Below are 23,189 nucleotides of genomic sequence, written 5' to 3'. Positions count from 1 at the left end.
TACCAAGATACCAAGATACCAAGATACCAAGATACCAAGATACTAAGATACTAAGATACTAACAAACTAAAATACTAAGATACTAAGATACTAACAAACTAAAATACTAAGATACTAACAAATTATGAAACTAAAATACTAAAATACCAAGATACTAAAATATTAAAATACTAAGATACTAACAAACTAAGATACTAAGACACTAAGATACTAAGATACTAAGACACTAAAATACTAAGATACTAACATACTAAAATACTAGGATATTGACAATGTAAGATACTAACAAATTAAGATACTAAGACACTAAGATACCAAGATACTAAGATACTAAGATACAAAGATACTAAGATACTAAGATACTAAGATACTAAAACACTAAAATACTAAAATCCTAACGTACTAAGATACTAATCTATAGTAAGCGTACTATACTAAAGAGTATACTGCTGCATACTTTATGACCCAATAAAAAATTTACAATTTTAAATTAAAAACCCGCGTTTTCTGTCAAAATTACTTCCTGCGTAAATTTTGAAACACCCATTAGGTTAATTTATTCGCCTGACAAGGGTTGGTTTCCGCGAATCGACTGTCCCTTTTCTCGAAAACCTAAGTGAATATAAAGTACCTTCGAGGGTACAAACATCCCGTTTATTTCTCCCGTTAATTATTCGATTTTCACCGGTTAAGACGTATCTCCGACGATTCGGGGGAACAAGGTTGCGAGGATCGGGGTGCTTGATCGATGAAATATGCGGAAACGGAACGTGGCCGCGGGATTAATCGAGCAATCGCCGGTCTGAAAAATAGGCCGTGCAACGGTGTTGAATTAAAACGAAAACGCGGCTGAAACTTCGACGATAACGCGAAATCGATCGATTTGCACGAGGGAAAAAATGGAAGGAATAAATGAACCAAGGTGAAAAATCGGCATCGCCGCTGCGAATGTTTTTTTTTTTTCACGGAAACAAAACGATCACCATCGATCACAACCGTGGTGGTAAGTTCCTCGAATAAAAACGGCAATAAAATGGTCCTTTCTCTCGCTGTTGCGGACACTGCCACGAAACTTCGTAAACTTCGCACTTCGACGAGGTACACCTCGTACTTGGTACTTAGTCGGAGTAAAAAATCACGGAAAATCGCGAGAATTAATCGATTTCAACCCCTTTGCGACAAAATTCCATTAGGAGGAATCGGAAAATTTCATTTTAATTAGCTATTATCTATTTCAAGGCTCAACTAGACCTGAACCATTTATTTATTAAATTTTTCTTCTCTTCTCTTTTCTCCTTTTCGTTAATTATTCTTTATTCCATTACTGTTTGTACTACTATATTGCTACGTTATTATTGTATATTTCATTTTACTATATTTATTGTATACCATTCGATTACGAGGAATCGGAAAATTTAATTTTAATTAGCTATTATCTATTTCAAGGCTCAACTAGACCTCAACCATTTATTTATTAAGTTTTTCGTTTGTTCTTTTTTCTCCTTTTCGTTAATTATTTTTTATTCCATTACTGTTTGTACTACTTTACTACTATGTTATTACTGTATATTTCATTTTATTATATTTATTGTATACCAAAGGACTTCCGTCCGTTAATAAAGCATTATTATTATTGTTATTATTATTATTATTTTTTTTTCCTCCCTTCCCGGGGGTTTCCAGCGACTGGACGAGACACTGCCAGATCCAGTTTGGTGTTTAATTTATGTCACTGAGGAAGTTCCTTGTGATGTTGCACGTGTGTAATATAGTTGCCTTCTGTACTTCATGGTGGATGTATGTCGATATTTTTAGCTGTGTTAGGTGCTTTCCGAATGTGTGTAATGTTATTCCCGTTACTGATATTATGACGGGTATTGCATGTACTTCTTGTTGTTTCCATGTTCTTTTAATTTCTTCGGTGAGTGGTATGTATTTTTCTATTTTCTCTTTGTACTTTTGCTCTATATTTGTATCATTAGGTATTATTATTATTATTATTATTATCTAACTACTTTATTCGTGACAAAATTAGACAAACTTTGAGCATGTTAAGATACGTTAAGTATAATTGTAGCCTAACGCGAGCACAGTTTATCTTTACGATGTTCGGTTTTGTAAAGTCACGCCGAGTTAAACTCGTTACCGTCACATATTGTTATTGCAACAAGTTAACGAATGCCTAACACCTAATCTCAACGTCGACCGCGAATTTTACGTAATTTTTGAACCTTTGGCGCGGAAATTATTTGAAACTTGGAAATCGCGGGAATAAACCGTGTCATTGCCAGGAAAATTGAACCATCCGGTGGGAATGAAATAGAAATCAATCTTAGAACGCCAGCCAGAAAAATCGTAGAAGCTAGGTCCGAAATTAGAAAGCACGGAAATAAACCACTTCATCACCGAAAAATTCAATCTTCCCGCGGAGATTAAAAACTCGCCGGGCTCCGAAGCGAATCTAAATATAAGCGTCGAATTAAAAATTGCGGTACTCACTGTTATCGAAGAGGAATCCCCCCGAAAAACGAGCTATTTTTGGCGAAATCCAAGCACGCAGGAGCACGATCTTAAACGGTAGCAGAGCGATGGCACCGATCGCCATTAGACTAGTCGTCTTTTCTCAGGGAAAAAAGACGAGGCGCTTATAAAGCAGTGAAATATGGCGGCAGATAAGCAGGCGTGAAAGATAAGTAGTCGAAGGCCACAACGAGCTGCTCGAACGTTTATTACCATACATATCCAGAAACGTATTACCGGCATTTTTCGCGAAATTATCGCGAAGATTATCCGTGTCCTTTGTCGCTAACTACGTGGAAATAGCACGAGCGAATCGCGATAACGCGTGATTACAGGTGTGCCATGTATCAGCTCGTAAATATTCTAATTACCGAGCACGCTGTGTGTAAATATTCTAATTTTCATGCCGCTTGCCAGGCAAATGGAAAACGAAGAAACGAAACATGACGGAATTTTGACAAACGATCGATCCACGTAGCAGATACTTCCTGCGCGAATGACGGTGAAATTGTTGCTAATTTCGCCAGTGGTGAGCTGATTTTAGAAAACCGGTGTTTAAATAGAAACACGAGAGCGATCTAATTTCCCAGCTTTTTCATCCGCGCCACTTTCATCGTCTCAGACACGTCTCGCGACTGTACGAACCACGCCGCTGTCAAGTCGAATTTATCGTCCGTGATCAACTGACTCGTGAGTCAACCTTGAGTTAAGGGATTATAGATTATCATCCCTGAAAATCTTTTCCTATTACTTTGTCATATACAAGCCCCAAACCTGAGACATGACATCCGAAATAAAACTAAGTCCATTGACAGCCAATCCTGTGTCAACCAATATTTCAACGTCCGAAGTGCACTAATGACTCAGAAATCAACCTTGAGTCAACGTGTATCATCTTATCATTTCTTCAAACCTTTTACTAGTACAAATCCTAAACCTATGACAAGTCATCCGAAACAAAACTAAGTCCATTGACAGCCAATCCTGTGTCAACCAATATTTCCCCAAAACGTACCCCTTCCCTAACATATAGTCTCACATATATATATTCGCATCAAGACACGAATAAAGAGTCTCTCTGCACGATACAGCTTCCATAACTATACATACATGAGCTGTTCACTGCACAAATCGATGAACACCACTTTTTGAAATATCTTAAATATAAAAAGTTATGACTATACCAAATGTTTTGACAGTTAAATTTTAGATTTTGCAAAAACTGGAGTTAATCGATTTGTGCAGTGAAGAGCTCATATACAGTTATCCGCGTTAGTCTCTATTTGAGAATTGACAGAACGTTGCTCTTCTGACGTTGCAGTAATTGTTCCGTGACACTTCCCACGATTATGATCACGATAATAACTCGATCCTAGAAGCATTTAGCTGTTTCCCTTTCGTTCCACGAATAATTTCAACTTTCGCCTAATTTCTGCTACCCTGGACGAACATTCGAGAGCAACCGCGGCTTATCCGCGAAATAAAAACGACAGCGGGGCAAAGGACCGATCGAATCGATGGAAACGTAATGGAAACGTAGAGGAAATAATTTAACATCGACGCGAGCAGATTATACGGCCCTGGTCGCCCCTTTCACGCCGGCGAATATTAATCACCGGTGAAAACATTTGCGCGTAAATTTGCCGCGTTACTTGTACCCTATTAATTTCTGATTAATCGGGACTGCTGCCATTCCCATAGACGGTGCTTCCCCTCTCGTCGGTTATCCGCGATTTTATCGCCGCCATCGCGAAAAACGACCGCCCGCACGCAACCGACCAAATTGCCACGCGGATTCCGCCGACAGCCCGACGAGATTTGTGTTTAGTCACGGAATTGAAGGAATCAGAGGGCCAACGAGACGATACGGTGCGATTAAAGGCTACATTCTGTCAAAAGCGGTGTCCTGCCAAGATCTCGGCTTTTCTTTGCACTTTCCTCGAGGAAAGTTCGCAGAACGGCGGTTTGCAGCGGCATCCAGGCGAGACGCGATCGAAGCGAAAGAAAAATCCTCGAGGCGTCGCGCCGCGAGGACTCGAGACGCGAATTGTCTCGTTAAACGCACGACCAGGGATAAAGAAAGCATAACGAACGAGCCACGGACCGCGAGTCGGGCAGGGAACGACACGAAGAGGAAAGTTATGGTCGGGAGCCTGGAATCGCGTAAAATCGCAACGACCGCGGCAGAAAAATCGGCCATTCGCGAATTTCTTCCCACTCTTTGCCTTCCCAAAATTGTATATAAGAATTAAAAATAGGCTTCACAGGGAAGTATTTGTAAAATATTTGTAATGGAGAAATACGAGTAGGAATACTGATTAGGTCAATAAGATATGGTCATGTTAACACTTTGACATGCACTTAGCATTCGGGACCAAGTCTTTTGAAAAGAAAGAAAAAGAAAAAGAGAAACCGATCATTGCAATGGCACTTGAAATTCTTTGCGAAGAGAGCTAAACAGAACAGTTGCACTCGTCTTAATTTTATACTCAATTTTTGTGGCCGGTGACTATAGTCACCCGTCGTGAGTAGATGGTGTCTCATAACCGGTGACTATAGTCACCTGTAAGAACGAAAGGATTAATTTTTGTGCACAGTGCTTATAGTCACCCATCGTGTGTAGATCGGTGACTATAGTCACCCGTAGGAGCAAAAGGGTTCATTTTTGTGGCTAGTGACTATAGTCACCCGTCGTGAGTAAATAGCGTCTCATAACCGGTAACTATAGTCAGCCGTAGGAACGAAAAGGTTAATTTTTGTGCCCAGTGCTTATAATCACCCATCGTGTGTAGGTGATGTCCCATAACCGGTGACTATACTCACCCGTAAGAACGAAAGGATTAATTTTTGTGCCCAGTGCTTATAGTCACCCATCGTGTGTAGATCGGTGACTATAGTCATCCGTACGAGCAAAAGGGTTTATTTTTGTGGCTAGTGACTATAGTCACCCGTCGTGAGTAAATAGCGTCTCATAACCGGTGACTATACTCACCCGTAATAACAAAAGGGTTAATTTTTGTGGCCAGTGACTATAGTCATCTATCGTGCGTAGGTGACGTCTCATAACCAGTGACTATACTCACCCGTAGTAGCAAAAGGGTTAATTTTTGTGGCCAGTGACTATAGTCATCCGTAGTGTGTAGGTGACGTCTCATAACCAGTGACTATAGTCACCCGTAAGAACGAAAGGATTAATTTTTGTGTCCAGTGCTTATAGTCACCCATCGTGTGTAGATCGGTGACTATAGTCATCCGTACGAGCAAAAGGGTTCATTTTTGTGGCCAGTGACTATAGTCACCCGTCCTGAGTAGATGGCGTCTCATAACCGGTGACTATAGTCACCCGTAGTAGCGAAAGGGTTGAGAATCGTTGTGTTATTCCGTGAAAATCGGTCGAAAATCCTGGCTCTCCTATTATAGATCTCGCGAGGGATACGCCTAATAACGTATCGCGATAAGAATTACGAAGAAACTGGTTTTTTCGCGAATAATATACGAGCATGTTAACAGGAGATAAAAGAATTTTATGTAAAATCGAAACCGCGTTAACACGACCGTTAAGAGGCTATTATACATTCATACGCGGAAGTATTCGACCGATTTAACGAGTAATGCATCAATATTAATATTAAATCCAAGTATTCGAAACGATAATTATGTATATCGCGGCTATTATAGCCCAGTATAGCGTGATACGATAGTTTCTCGACGAAAGGCGAACCGCGGATTTTAGACTCCCTTCTTGAGAGTAATTCGAGCATTCCGATACTCCAGTGCCTGTAGGTACAGAGGCTCGCGAAAATATTCGAACGTTATACGTATTTCGAGGAAATGCTCTGAAAAATTCGGATTCTAATGGAAGTATACGCGTATGCGAAAACCCCAACGTAGTTACACGTGGTGCAATTTTTTTATTCGCTGATGTTACTTCGCGTGGGTGATGTCATTATTCAAAGTTACATGCCTGTTATACCTGTTCTTTTGCATGTAACAGGGTAACGATATGGGATAGAACAAAGCTTTTCAAATAAAATATGTTTAATTTTTGGTGCTCTTTCACCCTATACTAAAAATTCCTCCCTATCAAAGCCCGTTTAAATAATTAAAAAATTGGTAAAACTTTAGTCGCTGATTTTACCCCCTTGAAGTCATTTTCCTTTTTAATGTAACTATATAAGGATGAAGGATAGATTAAAGCTTTTCAAATAAAAAATGTTTAATTTTTGGTGCTCTTTCACCCTATATTAAAAATTCACCCCTATCAGAGCCTGTTTAAATAATATAGAAATTGATAAAACTTTAGTCATTGATTTTACCCCCTCGAAGTCAATTTCCTTCCTAATGTAACTGTATAAGGACGTGGGATAGAGAAAAGCTTTTAAAATAATAAATGTTTAATTTTCGATGCTCTTTCAATCTATACTAGAAATTTCCCCCTATGAAAGTCTATTTAAATAATATAGAAATTGGTAAAACTTTAGTCGTTGATTTTACTCCCTCGAAGTCATTTTCCTTTTTAATGTAACTGTATAAGGACGTGGGATACAGAAAAGCTTTAGAATAAAAAATATTTAATTTTCAATGCTCTTTAACCCTACAATAAAACTTTCTGCATATGAGAAGAAACAATGTTTAAGAAACACCAAAATTGGTAAAACCTTAATCGTTGATTTCACCCCCTCGAAGTCATTTTCCATTTTAATGTAACTTTATAGTGACATGTGATACAGAAAAGCTTCTAAAATAATAAATATTTCATTTTCAATGCTCTTTCAATCTACTCTAGAAATTTTCCCCTATAAACGTCTGTTTAAATAATAAAAAAAATTGGTAAAACTTTAATCGTCGATTTTACGAAGAAATTATTCGCCCTTTAACTCGTTACGCTCAACGTGCACGCGAATTTTTTGATTAAAGAATTCTTTCAAAATGTAACACTCGAATACTTTCGCGAGCTACTGTACGTATCTCGAAAGAGGAATAATTACCTCGTTTCTTAACTTTCATACGTAACCGCGCTTTTTACGAAATTCGATGAAATTTAGCCCCGTTTCGTTAATTATCCCTGTGTTTGCGTATGCTTTAATAATTAAACGTGGTGCAATGGTACATGGAAATATAAATAATTCAATCGGGCTAATGGTCGCCGGGTTTGATCGCGTTGTGGAAAATGAAACGGAACGAAGTAACGACACGGTAATTAAATTTACGCGGCCGGAGTTTCGGTTATTTCTGAATTTCCGCACTTTCGTATCGCGCGAGGGTGGCGGCCGAGAGAAATCTGGTAATCGACGTGACACGGAGAATCCGCAACACCCACGTGTGTGCCACGACCACGCGTGTAAGTCCTAAGAATTTAATTCCGGCTCATCGTGATCAACGACTCCACAAGTGCTCGCCAACGGAAAGAGAGATGTCATGGTCCAGTTTTATGGAAAGAATGGTACCGGCTGATTTATGAAAACTACCCTAATACCGTGATTCGCGAATTTTAGAAGCGACGATAATTCTGGAATTTTGCGGAAAAAAGGTAGGAAATTCGCTGTTATCCCATCCTTTCGTCACGAGTCTCTCTGACTATTGGATTTATGGGAATTATGATTGTACGAAGATCTATGAATTTTAAGTGTGACGATATTTTTTGATTTTATAAGAAATTTGTAGAAAATCGGTAGGGAAAAGGTAGAAAATTCGGTGTTATCTGATCTTTTCGTTACAAGTGTCTGATCATTCGGTTTATGAGAATTATGGTTGTACGAAGATCTATGAATTTTAAGTGTGACGATATTTTTTGATTTTATAGGAAATTTGTAGAAAATCGGTAGGGAAAAGGTAGAAATAGGGAAAGGGTAGAAAATTTGCTGTTATCTGATATTTTCGTTATGAGTCTCTCTGATCATTGGATTTATGGGAATTATGTTTGTACGAAGATCTATGAATTTTAAGTGCGACGATACTTTCTGATTTTATAGGAAATTTGTAGAAAATTTGTAGGATAAAGGAGAAAATTCGCCACGAGTCTAATCATTCGTGACTCCTAGATCGATATCTTCGATCAAATTACCCGGAGAGAATGGTACCAAGCTTATAAGAATTATCTGGATACGAAAGATTCGCCAATTTTAAAAGCGAATATTCTTCCTAAATTTGCAGAAAATCCATTTAAAAAAATACAAAACAGGCTACCATCATTCGAGACCCCCAAATCGATACTCTAGATGGAATTGCGAGAAGAGAATGGTACCAAGCTGACTTATAAAAATTATCCGGATACGAAAGATTCGCGAATTTTAATAGCGAATATTTTTCCCAAAATTTACATAGGATATAGGCTACCAATTATCTTTTGTCACGAATCCCTAATCATTCCCGTCTCGTAGATCGATACCATTGATGGAATTTTGCGAAAAGAATGGTACCAAGCTGACTTATAAAAATTATTCCGGTACGAAAGATTCGCGAATTTTATTAACGAATATTTTTCTTAAATTTACATAGGAAACAGGCTACCAATTTTCTTTCATTAGGAATCCCTAATCGTCCACGACTCGTAGATCGATATTCTCGATCGAATTGCGAGAAGCGATTGGTACCAAGCTTATAAGAATTATCTGGATACGAAAAATTTGCCAATTTTAGTAGCGAATATTCTTCCTAAATTTGCAGAAAATCCATTAAAGAAAATACAAAACAGGCTATCATCATTCCTGACTCCTAAATCGATACTCTAGATGGAATTGCAAGAAGAGAATGGTACCAAGCTGACTTATAAAACTTATCCCGATACGAAATATTCGCGAATTTTAATAGTAAATATTATTCCTAAATTTACTTAGAAAACAGGTTACCAATTTTTTTTCGTCACTAATCTCTAATCACCCATGACTCGTAGATCGATATTCTCGATCGAATTGCGAGAAGAGATTGGTACCAAGCTGACTTATAAAAATTATCCCGATACGAAATATTCGCGAATTTTAATAGTAAATATTTTTCCCAAAATTTACATAGTAAACAGGCTACCAATTTTCTTTCATTAGGAATCCCTAATCATCCGCGACTCGTAGATCGATATTCTCGATCGAATTGCGAGAAGAGATTGGTACTTATGAAAATTATCCGAATACGAAAAATTCGCGAATTTTTCTTCCTAAATTTACATAGAAGACAGGCTATCAATTTTCTTTTGTCACAAATCTCTCTCTAATCATCCCCGTCTCGTAGATCGACATCTTCGACGTAATTGCGCGAAGATGACGCTGTTTACCAGAGTAAACCGCTGAAAAATTCGCAATAAAAATAGAAAAGTCGCTGGCGCCTTTTCCTTTCATCACGAATCCGTAATCATCCGTGACTCGTGGATTTTCGCCAGAAAAGGTCGGGAGCAGAGGGAACACAGGCGGCGTACTCGATTCTCAGGCACGCCACGTTCGAGCGGAATTAAATGGACACCGGTTTTCCGGCGCGTATCGCGAAAACGCTGCAATCCCGTGGCCAGCATTCTTACGTCGCACGGAATTCGTAATCGCTGGTGCCTGTCAACGGAGAGTCCGCGGCTCCGATTGCACGGTCCTCGCGAGATTCCTTTCCCCGATGCACTGTTCCACTTCGTCGAAATTCAATTTCGCGTATCCCTGTATTCCCATCGAACAGGCAAAAACCGTCGCAATCGCGGTACGACTCGATGAAAACGCGTCCTCGTTATTCGTGTCTCCGCTTTGTTTTCTTCCTCGTCGGAATTCCTTTTCCATTTTTTCCTTTCCAGCCTTTTTCCTCGCATTGCTGGAATTCCTCCTTAGCATCCCTTTACCGCCGCAACGTTTCTTCTCTAATTCCGATCTACTTGCAATTTTATCTCTACTCGCGAGTTCGATCGATCGCTATACTTTTCTCATTTCTTATACCGTTTTTCGTTTAACGGATCATTCTCGAGGTTAAATTTGTCAATTTTATAGAGGCAATCGCGGATCAGATATCGTGGATCAGCGATGGAAGCTGGAAACCGTAACTGCAGACCGGAAGTGACCTCTTAGAAATCATTCGCGGACCCCTTCATCTGGAACCATTTTGGAGAAAGTGACCACTATTGGCTGACTGGCTATTGGCTCACCGCAACCATAGACAATGTCTATGGCGATCGAGTATTCCCCAGGAACGATTTTGGAGAAAGTGAACACTGGTCACCGACTAACCACAGGGTGGACACTGCTCGGGGAAGTTCTTGGAACCGGAAACGTCCCCAATTAATCACTAGGGGTTAACGATTTGCGGCAAAAACGTCGCTGATTTGCTCACACCAGTGGACGGTGGCTACTGATTTTGAAAATAGCGACAGCGACCTAGCCAGTTGGCTGACCATAAATTGGATACCAGATTAGGTGGTTGGGATCTTGCATTGCAGGTATTATGGTACACAATCTTCGCAATATCGAAAATCTCTTGAATTATCCAATTGACAATCGCAAAAATTAATAAACGAATCGCGAAAATTAATAGATCGTTAATGGTTATTGTTCAATTCGAATTGGACTTTTTATCTTAATTCTACTTTCGCTGCATCGTCGATTCTTTTGAATTTTCTAATTCCTTATTCCATTTGCCACACCGATGTTAATTATAATTCAATTCGAATTTTAATTTTTACTTTAATTCTACTTTCGCGATATAGTCGATTCTTACGATTTTTCTAATCTTTTATTCCACTCGTCACGCCATTATTAATTGTTATTATTTAATTCGAATTTGAATTGTTACTTTAATTCTATCTTCGTGATATAGTAAATTCTTGCGATTTTTCCAATGCCTTATTTCACTCGCCATGCCATTATTAATTATTATTATTCAATTTGAATTTGAATTTTTATCTTAATTCTACTTTTACGATACTTGTGAATTTTTTCGATTTTCTGATCTCTTATTCCACTCGTCGCGTTATTATTAATTATTATGATGCAATTCGAATTTGAATTTTGATCTTAATTCCAGTTTCACGATATTCATTCGATTTTTCTAATCCCTTACTCCACTCGCCAGGCCGATTTCCAGCAAGAATCGCATTCTCCCAGTAGCACCTGCTTAATGGCAATTAATAGTACGTTGCTTAAGTATTCCAGCTCCCGATTCGCATGTGCGATGTCCGAAGCATAGCATCGTGAATTTCCTACAGGCTCGTTTCACTTTCGCGGCCATGTATGGCTAGCTAGCAGCGGAGTTCGATCGGCCTTAAACGCGATCGCCGATTTACGAGCAGCATCGACGCCATTGTAAATGGAAGCCGTGTTTAACCGCGTGTTTTACGGCTCCCTGTCGTGCCGACTGCCTTGTTTCACCCGATGCACGGCTTAAAAACGTTGCTCCAATTAGTCATTTCCCGTGATACGAGACATCGGTACCGTCATTCTCTGTCTCCCTGCTCCAGCGAGGAGAAACTTCCTCCGGAGAACCTACAGGGAGACCAGAAACCTCCAGCGGATAGAAAAATTCCGCAATTCCCGCGGAAACTTTGGAAAAATATTATCGTTAAAGGTGTAAGGGTATGGAAAAGCGTGCGAGCTCTGGTTAAAAATAAGGCGGCGAATTATGAGCACTTAGCAGCGATAACCGGAGTCTCGAGTCGAAGAGACGATCCACTTGAGCCAAGCGGCGATCCTGATGGATGAACAAAGGAGGTCCATCCTTAACCACTTGCGGTGGCAAGAAATTCACAACCGCGTATACCAGAACGGTCCAGTATTTCTGTAACAATTGCCTAACGACGTGTGTACCACGTCGTTGGGATTCTGTGACAAAAGCATTACAACGTGCGTGACACGTCTTTCCAGCGCAAGTGGTTCATCCATTTGCATCCAAGCGCGGAATATTCCGCGAGCCACAACTGTCGTCTATCACCGAGCGCGGAATTATCCGCGAGCTGCGACTATCGCCTATCACCGAGCGCGGAATAATCCGCGAGCTGCAACTGTCGCCTATCACCGAGCGCGGAATAATCCGCGAACTGACTGTTTCCATTACCAATTGCTGAATATTCTTCATATCCGCAGATCACGTTTGATCAGCCCCTACATCGCTAGGATGTAGAGTTTACTTCACTATTTAATTTCACTACAACAATTACCAATATATGGAAACGGAGAATAATTAGTATACAGAGCTGTTTAAAATTCCTGTGCTGGAAGAATCGAAAAATCGAAGACACGAGAGTATCATATCGTCGATTATCTCTCGCGTGGGATAACTGTTCGACCTGGCCCATGAAAGGACCGACGAACAACAATGAGCTCTACTCCATTTTCCTTTTAACGCGGAATCCACGAGGACCGATTGTCCCAAGAAGGCCGGCAAACATCTTGGCAAGAAAGGGCCGAGGAATTTGACTTTCATTAGTCCGAAAAAAGGGGTTGGGCCTGGGTGACGACGGAATATCGATGACTTTCAAATTCGCCGACGCTAATAATGCTTCGCGGCTTGCCGGTGATGCACGCCGTTTATTTACTCGGCATCCAGAGCCGGCCGATCGCTTTCAGAGGCCGAGCCAAGAAAGTTTACCCCGTGTCAACACGGGGACTCTTCTCCCGCGACGAGAGGGGAGAAAAAATGGGAGTAAAGTCTGGCTAAAGTCGTAGTAAATTCTGAAAAATTGACCGACCACTCCATTCTTCCGAATGCGGAATTAATTGGCAGATTCTGGGACGAGGAAGTCTATCTGTGGAGCTGGATTCTGTTGGATGGCAAGCGAACACCAGACGTGCTACTCGTCTATGGTGTTGCCATAACGAGTGACAGGAGGAAAACTACTCTACTCTATGACTATTCTGTGGATTTGGTTTTATTAGTGTAAATGCGAGTGTGTGAAGTTGAATTATGGCACGAATGTAGATATGTGTGTTTTTGGAAGTGTGAGTGGAAGATCTAGAATGCGCGGTATTGTGCAATAGTTATAGGTCAGAGGTAATACAAACAATATGTTGCGAGGAGAGTCAGTTTGTTATGAAAAGCGTGAAAGCGAACAGTGACGAGATAATAATAGTATTAAGAGAAATTTCACCACACACACCTAATCGTTGTAATCTTTTTGTGACGTGTGTATATTATAATTTAAAATAAGTATATAATTGTTAAACAGCAAACTCACATATTCCAGCCTTTTTCCTAGAAATTTCACCACACACACCTAATCGTTGTAATCTTTTTGTGACGTGTGTATATTATAATTTGGAATAAATATATAATTGTTAAACAGCAAACTCACATATTCCAGCCTTTTTCTTATTATTTCCAGTTTTATTCAGGCAACAGAATAGCTAGCATGTGTCATGCTAAGACCTCTTCTTTCGGTAGATCTATATCTGCGATGGTGAACCTTTCGAACACAGAATCGCAAAATTCACAAAGAAATCTAATTTATCTACAGTACTGTGACACACCTAACCTAACCTTTTAAACACGATATCTCAAAATTCATGAAGAAACCTAGGTTAACTCGAATACTGTGTCACACCTAACTTAACCTAACCTAACTTTTTGAACATGGTATCTCAAAATTCACAAAGAAACCTAGCTCAACTCGAGTAGTGTGTCATATCTAGAAATATTCCTAATTTTGCACTATTTGTTGCTTTATTAAAAAAGAAATATATTTTGAATATATTTATTTATTAAAATATAAAAATAAATAATTCTGATTTGACACACGTGTTACATAGATTCGTCATCACTGTTCTATACCGTTACTTCGCTATATATACGTGAGTAGCTGTACTATAATTTTATAATTAATAAATATATTTGTAGAGGACGAGATTAGGGAGATACTATACTGATTGATAAACAATGATGCAATTGGAATACAAGAGGTTGAGCTTTCGCTATACTCTAACATTCGCTGACTTCCCTGACCTCACTCTTACACCTAACACTCGCTGTTTTATACTGTCTCTTAACCACTTGTCCTACGATTTAAGTTCCAATAGCGTGTGCCATAATCAACAACAGGGTCGGTCATACGGTGCGCCGTTTCACGCGAACGCGGCGTAGAATAACACGTAACCGAGGCAGAGAGACACCGGCGACAATTAAGCACGAGCCTGACTAATGAAAATAATCGTTAAATGTCGCCTAAGCACGTCTAAATTACTATTTTTCGAGCTATGTAAATTATCAATTTCCTTGACCAAATAATTACGCAGGTGTCTCCTGTATGCCCACCGAAACCCTTGGAATCGATCCTCTACTATTGGTGAAGGACCACTCTATCACCCACCCTAAATTTTTCTTAGAATAGTGAAAAAATTGTAAGGATGTAGAATAAATATTACTAACCGAGCTCTCGTTCGAAGACTGCGAAGGTCCAATGGCACGTGGCACGATCAACAGGAAAACGATTCACGCGTCGAGTCATTTCGTCCTAACCTGGCGAAGAATAACTCGCAACTGAGACACAAGCACGTCGACGGAAATTCACCGCGAGCCTGACCTGTGTTTTGTTTACGTTAGGTTCCATCTAGAAGCTACGCCTCGCACCCAAGTCGTGTTTAACCAAACTCGTGATTTTATTACTACGAGTCTCGCACGACATTCTAGGCGAAGGTGTTACCATTGAAATATCCTACATATTTTTATTAGATAAATCTTGACAGATTGACAGTGGATGGCCCAAAGATCCTAGCAAGATTGAGACGATTTTCTATAATTATCGCAGCCTTCTTTCTTTTTATTTTCATTTTCTGGTCCTTTCAGATAGCAGAGGAGTTAGCACGTGTCACACGAAATCCTTCTATATCGTTACTATACGATAGACAGATTATTATTACAAAGAAACCTTGACAGATCCAAAGTGGATGGCCCATAGATCCTAGGAAGACTGAGAGAATTTTCTATAATCACCCCAGCCTTTCCCTTTTTACTTTCAGATCCTGTCAGACAGAAGAGGAGCTAGCATGTGTCACACGAAATCCTTCTATATTCTTACTCCACTAATTAATAGATATATTTTTATTACAAAGAAACCTTGACAGATCCGAAGTGGATGGCTCATAGATCGTCACAAGGTCGCAAGAATTTGCTATAAATACCGCAGCCTTTTTCCTTTTTATTTTCATTTTCAGATCTTTTCAGACAACTGAGGAGCTACCACGTGTCACACGAAATCCTTCTATATTCTTACTTCACTAATTAATAGATATATTTTTATTACAAAGAAACCTTAACAAATTCGAAGTGGATGGCCCATAATCCAAAGTAAGATCGTGAGAATTTTCTATAATTATCCCAGCCATCTTTCTTTTCATTTTCAAATCCTTTCAGACAGCAGAGAAGCTAGCATGTGTCAAACGAAATCCTTCTATATTCTTACTTCACTGATATAATAGATATTATTATATTTTTATTACAAACGAACCTCGACAGATTGGAAGTGAATGATCCAAAGATCCTCGTCACCCTCGGAAAGAACCAACTACTCTGATGTCTGCCAACGTCTGTCAACGTCTGCGACTGTCTAAAAAGAGCGCTATCTCGAGGTCCTGCTTGAATTATCAACGCGTACGTGCAAAATCGTGAACGAAATTTGATAACGCTTATCCTTGTCAAATATTTGCGCGATTCGACGCGTTATTACGCGTTTTCTTCGCACGAGCAAAATCCTGCTCGTGACCGATTCGCGACACGCGATCGCCGATTTCGCGACTCGAACCGACCTCTCTCGCGAAAGCCTGAAAGACTGCCGCGATTCTTCGGCGTGTTAGACACAATGGCGCGCTGTTTTATGATCTTGCTCGGAGGATTTCGACGAAAATATCCCTGGTCCTCTGTTGCAACTACGCTTAATCCGGGGCTTCTCGAATTTACGATTACACTCGCGGATTCGCCGGTGGATTTTACGCGAGACGAGGCAGGAGGGAGCGAAAAATGGAAGAGGTAAGATACAGCGAGTTAGTAAATTGGCAGGAGAATAATGGAGGGCTCCGGTTGAAAGGATTCTTCCTTTAATTTCGCAAGAAAAGCCGAGATTCGCGATCGGTCTGCCGATACATAAATCAGTATCCAGTTATCTATAGCCTACCTGCCCGAACCATAACGATAAAATTTTACGCCTATTATTCCTTTATGCATCGCTAAATGGTAAGTCGACTCGGGAGTGCTTGAAAAGGGAATCAGGCTGAGAGAATTCGAAGCCATCACGGCGAACTTTACGGCTTTCTCCTAATTACTTTCTATTAAAATTCGCGTTAAAAATATCGGGACGAATGGAACGACAAAGAGATTTACGATTCGCACGCAATTCCCATTCGCTGCCAGCAGGAAATTTTAAGGCCGAGCACGGAATTCATTAAACGACATCGCGAACATGCTCGCGAGCACGCGCGTGATCAAAAAATTCGTCTTCCACGATGCGTTCTATCCCTGGCTCGTACCAACGATAATCCGTGTCGTTCCATGGAGAATATTACGGTGTCCCATAAGTTTTTTCCACGCCACGCTATGTATGTCCTCGAGCCGGCTATGTTTGTTAACATGCAGACTTATCTATTGTGCGTTTATGGCATCGATTTCAGTCGTCCCGCAGCTCTTTCAAAGTACGTTTCGTTGGTGACAAAGTCTCTTTTAACCCCTTGGTTACTGTGGGCGCCTATGGGCGCTTAGAAATTTTGCGTTTGTGACACGAAGGGTGTCTATAGGCGCATAAAAATTTTGCATTTGTAACACGAAGGATGCCTATAGGCGCTTAGAAATGTTGAGTTTGTGACCCAGAGAACGTCTATAGGCGCTCGGCGTAGTTTGGCTCCCTGACACGGAGGGCGCTTGTTTTCACAAAAATGGCGCACATCGTAACTCAATTCCTGCCGTATGTTATGGCCACTACGTATCAAAGTCTGCCGTAATCAAGGGGTTAAAATCTTTTTCTACGCCGTTCGATATGGATAGCCAAAAGAAGCATTTGCGGCATGTTATTCGTCATTGCTTTAAAAAAGGTAGTAGTGCAAAGGACACTGCAGACGAGATTTGCACCGTTTATGGGAGTGGTACTACGACTATTAGAACCGTCCGCAATTGGTTTAAGAAATTTCGAGCTGGAAATTTTGACTTGAAAGATGAAGACCGCAGCGGTCGCTCAGCAACCACGGATATGGGCCTCATCAATTTTACAAGTAAAAATTTTAGAAAGAGGGCATAATGAGGCTTCCTGAGAAATGGAAGAAGATAATAGAGCAAAACGGTTCATATATAACACAGTAAATCAACCTTAAACAACAAATATCGTCTATTGATTTCGCATCAAAAAAGAAGGAAGAAACTTATGGGACAGCCTATTATTTCCGCCATTTCTTATTTTTAACCTGCAACTCCAACTGGACCATCTAGAGTACCCGAGTGCTCTAATACGGATCACGACACGACGGTTTACTCTCTATCGAGGAAGAAGCATGTACCAAAGGAAGCTGATGGACTTCCAGACGCAATTTCGACTTTATCTTGCTAGGTAAAAGAGATTTTGTTCGATCTCTAGATACAGCTAGTCTATCACGATCATAGATACACGTGTGCATGATAAGTTCCAGCAAGATTCTACGTATACTTTGCTACGTACGATCGTTTAAAATTCACTGTACTGTACTTAGCATGAAAGATAGAAGATACATTATGATGATGGAGTCCATAATTTCAGCGGAATTAGTCGAAGCTTCGTGAAATTGCATCCTTCGATTACAGTATTAAAATTGACGTATTAAAATATTCTGAAACTACTCGATTCCAGAATACCGTGTCTTACGAAATTTGTATGAATTTTATTATTTTTGTATAACCTCAAACCGAGGTTCTATCTCAACCCTTTGATTATGGCAGACTTTGGAAAGCACTATACGATAAGAATCCATTAGCGATGTACACTGAGAATGGTGAAACTTTAGAGGTGTGCATTTCTGAGAAATTATCGCTATATTTCACTACATTGAAATAATTTAGTTATTTATTCCTTTGTATTCTGCGTTACTTAAAATTTGACAGGAAAAGGAACTTTTGAACGCCTTTGGCAAGATTTCTAAGCGCCTTTAGGCGTCCCAGTATCACAAATGCAAGATTACTAAGCGCCTTTAGGTGCCTACAGTAGTCAAAGGACTAAGCAGCACAGTTGCTAAAGGATTTTAAATAATATTCGAATTTTTAGTAGTTTACTACTTTGTGGGGGGTCCACCCTCATGGTTGTTGTTATCAATTTCTCTGAAGGTACCCTCAATGTGAGGGTGGTGCTAGAAGAGGCGAAAGAATGTGCTATGTTGCTAGACGCTTCTAGCGACATCTGATATTTTGTCAATTCTAATAAAACCTAACAGTGTAAGTCACTTCCTTCTAAGCAACTGTAAAGAAAGCACGTATAGTTATTCTGAGAGATTATTCCGGTAAAACCTAACCTATCCACGGTATTCTTCAACAAATGAAAATAAAGGGATGCATTTCGTCCTGGGCCCGCTAGTGAACTCGTCAATAAGGCTAGCAGGCCCTATCTTAAATAGGGATACTATTTGAAAGTTTGGAAATTCTATATATATAATATATATATAGGAAACAGAGGGTTTTTACCAAGGACTTGCGAAAAAGACCTCCAAATAGGAATCCATCTATTGGCTAGGGTGAAAATGATGCTGCCACAATTCTAAATAGTAGTACGTGAAGATCCATGAACTTACAAGGAGAGTGCAAGTCCTTCATTTAGTTGAAACTTTGCAGGTTTGTAGATTTATAACTATTGAGATATTTAAGATTAAGATTAAAGCTTTAAAGCTTTATTATTCTTAACACTAGAACTACCAACCTAGTCAAAATGTCTGATCCCAGAATTTTCCTTTTTGCAATCACTGAACACATACACCTGCTTTAAGAATAAAATTGGTATCAGCTCGTATTAAGAAAGAACTGTAATCAATATATTTACTCATATTCATCGTACCGCTGAAATTACTGTAATCTGTGCACGTTATAGTTAGGTACCCATTAAAGATCGGTAGTTCTAGTGTTAACTAGAGATTCCTTTCCAATAGTTATCCATAGTTATCAAGTGGCATTGTGACCTAACAGCAACATCCAAAAATTGCTATCAACGTGACACCATTAAGCCACAACAGCACTTGACAAATATTCCAAATAAATCTGTAATTGAGGCAATAATAATTATAAATCTACCTCAAAAATCTATCTATTAATCCTGATGATAAATATCTCGAAAGCTATCAAGCTAGTTACCCTTATAATATATTTTCTTGAACTGGGTGACTAAATCTACAAACTTGCAAAGATTCAACTAAATCTATGACTCGAAGGACTTGAACTCTCCTTGTTAGTCGAACCGAACTGAAACCATAACCGACGAAGAAGCAACTAAGTACTCTGCGATGCAGGAAAGAAATCATCTTTGCATTCGGTTGCGGGACAAGAGAGGTATTCCACTTGCTCCGCCTATACTCTCGTTAGTAATACCCACTCTTCTATAACACTCCCAAAACTACTATCTCCAAGTTTGATAACGTGATACGTTAACATAGGCGTAAGACATCCGCGAAAGAAATGTTATCTCAGAGTTAACTTACAATGAATTGGAAGCACTACTACGCTTTGGGATGAGTCTAAGCTCTTGCATCTATTTTTTGCGTCTGTCTCGCTTTGTCTCGTTGCTTTGTTCGCTTTCTTTGTCACATGGTGTTCTATGACCGGGCTAATAGGAAGGGATCAGTTTTACCAATAAGGGAAGCGTTTTACTCTACTTCTGCCATGATGTTAGAATGGTTGGGCTGGTGGGGATTCCGTCCTACAAGTTTCTCAGATGACTTCTTTCCTGCAACGCGGAGTAGTCACCGATCAATGCAGCTGTAACGCGCACGACGAGTTATCTCGTCACGGTCCCAGATGCACTCGATGAGCCATTCGTTGATCATGATCACCGTCATTGATTTCTTTAAATCTTCCCACGCGTTCGTCTCTGGTTGACGATCATTATCGACTTCGTTGGCAACCTGGAAAATTCGTCACCGACACTGCTGTCGTTGGCAACGGGCGTGGCGAATTAACTCGTCACCGCAAATTTACCCAGCATGTATGAGCGGACCGTGTTTTCGATGAACGGTCTCCACGGTTAATGGGTTAATAGCTGCAATTATGCGAGTTCGGGGCGCAACGAGAGTTCGGGTAATAAGTAGACCTTAAACAAACTCGGCTCCAATCTATCCCGCGGTTATGGCGACGGTGTTATGCTCGTCTTAGCTTGACAGAGGAAAAAGCGAAAATTTATCGTACCGTCTCACGGTGTCGCTGGACTCAAACGATATTCCTTTTCCTTCTGCCGGCGAGTAACCAGGTTACACGGCTTCTAGCGACAGTTTCGAGAGGCGAACGAGATTTTCCGATCCGACGACGAAGTGAAAGGTAATCGTGAAAAAGCTAACGAGTTCCTTGCCAGCCGACTGATAAACGCGCGGCCGATAAAACTAATCGCTCGATCGGCGTCCACGCACGATTTTATTTCCGCGAGGGCACAGTCGCCTTTGTGTTAAGCCAAGCATCGCTCGTGATAAGATAAAACAGAAGGAGGAAAGAAACGGAGGATTCTCGAATCCGTTTGAACAGTAATCGCGAAACCATCGAATTCGATCGATCATTCCGGAGAGAGGATCTATACGGATCAAATTCCTACGTTTAGCTTCACGACATATTGGACAACCTAAGTCAGTTACCTGTCATAACTATGAATTTATATTCTCATCGCTCAGTTTAACACGTTAGGAATTCCTAGGGATTTTTAGGGATCTCTAGGGAGCGCTAGACTTTCCATTCAGGCCCGATCGGCCCAGACTAGGACCAAAAGGTGCTAACTTTTGGTGTCAAATTCTTCGCCATTTTTGGATCTAATGTTTGGGAATTCCTGTTATAACAATTGGTACAGTATCTCCGAAGTTTGTGAACACCTGGCCCGTCACCGGTGGCCCACGTGACAGCCGAATCTGGGCCTGAACGGAACGCCAAGCAAAACGGATTGGGCACTTAACGTGTCAATAACGTTAGGAAGAAGAAGAGAAATCTCTGGTATTATTTTTGTTTATAAAGTGTTCTGATATATTAGAAAAATTGTCAACCAATGTTCCAACTTTTCATTTAAAACGATACAACTTTCTTCATATACAACGTGAAACCGCTTTTGCATACCACTCAGGTATTAATAGAATGATTATTAATGTTAACGACACTTATCCTACCCTAGATCTATTCAGCCAATCTCTTCACTCTATAAGACAGCTACTATATTGCACCTCGTTGTAAAAAAATTTTTTTCTTTCTTTTTATAGTTATACACATCTCGTCTGATTGTATATTTGTATATTTTTATTTTTATTTTTATTTGTTACCGTTAATTTTATACCTCGCTGTAATAATTTTCTTGCAATTTTTCTAATGAGTTAATCCCGTATATATAAATAAATAAATAAATAAATTAAAAATCGTGTTTGGAGATATTTAAAATCGGGAGATCGTCCTTGAAACCACGATATAGATGAGAAGACCGAGAAAAGATCAAATGATACACCAAAAATAAATAAGTAAATAAGTAAATAAATAAATTAAAAACCGTGTTTGGAGATATTTAAAATTGGGAGATCGTCCTTGAAACCACGATATAGATGAGAAGACCGAAAAAAGATCAGATGATACACCGAAAATAAATAAATAAATAAATAAATTAAAAATCATGTTTGGAGATATTTAAAATCGGGAGATCGTCCTTGAAACCACGATATAGATGAGAAGACCGAAAAAAGATCAGATGATACACCGAAAATAAATAAATAAATAAATAAATAAATTAAAAATCGTATTTGGAGATATTTAAAATCGGCAGATCGTTCTTTAACCACAGTATAGATGAGAAGACCGAGGAAAGATGAAATGATACACCGAAAAAGCTTCGCATAATGAGAAAAAACTTCGACAAGCTTCCCCTTTCGATTTGTTTCGTAAAATACAGACGAAATCTAAGTGCAAGTGGAAAATATAAAAATTGCATTTATACTGCGATGATTTAAATTATACTTTCGCGAAGTGGCGTGGGGAGAAATTGAATCGTTAGGATGAGTTTCCAGTCGTGTCCATAATTAATTTTTCTCCGCTATCCTTTTCCTGTCAAAATATTTTTAGCAACCGCAGTAATTATTACATGAAACTGGTCTAATTGTAGACAAAAAGAATTGGATTTTTTATTTCCTAATTTCGGATTGTACCCATTTACATGACACGCGGTGGCAGAAAATTGGACAGCCAATTTTCTAAATTCGCAACTGTCGTACTTTAATTTCAATTTATCAGAACCGTAAAATTTTTAATATAACAGCCACCCAAAAATTTGTAATTATTTTCCCGCTTGCGCACATATCGAATCCTCCTCATAGTTGCAATAATAATTTCGAATTAAATATACAAATATAATATATAATCATATAATTTCGAATTAAATATACGATTTAATTTAAAATCGATTTAATTTAAATTTTCTTTGATTTAACAGAAATTTTCCATGTCAGCAAAATTTTTCGCGAACTTATTTTTCAAATTGTCACTCAAGCCCTGGCGTACACGCAAAATCTCTCGCTTCTCGATGCACCCCTTCAGAGTTTCGACAGCCGTTTAAT

At 39.5% G+C, this 23,189-nt stretch overlaps 1 long non-coding RNA gene across 3 annotated transcripts in view; it reads right to left on the bottom strand.

Moving 5' to 3' along the window:
* LOC108552747 (uncharacterized) overlaps window positions 1-23,189 on the bottom strand; it is a 104,488-nt gene that overhangs the window by 69,256 nt on the left and 12,043 nt on the right. Inside the window, exon 1 of one of the 3 annotated variants that reach the window (XR_001890586.1) lies at window positions 2,500-2,606. The exons of the other annotated variants lie outside the window; for them this stretch is intronic. This is a non-coding gene — a long non-coding RNA (uncharacterized LOC108552747). Of the gene's footprint in view, window positions 1-2,499; window positions 2,607-23,189 lie in introns of those variants that run through there. 3 annotated transcript variants of the gene reach the window in all.

This window comes from Eufriesea mexicana, unplaced genomic scaffold (assembly GCF_001483705.2).
Source record: "Eufriesea mexicana isolate 0111107269 unplaced genomic scaffold, ASM148370v2 scaffold7917, whole genome shotgun sequence".
NCBI lineage: Eukaryota > Metazoa > Arthropoda > Insecta > Hymenoptera > Apidae > Eufriesea > Eufriesea mexicana.
This window is presented reverse-complemented; position numbering and strand designations above follow the sequence as displayed.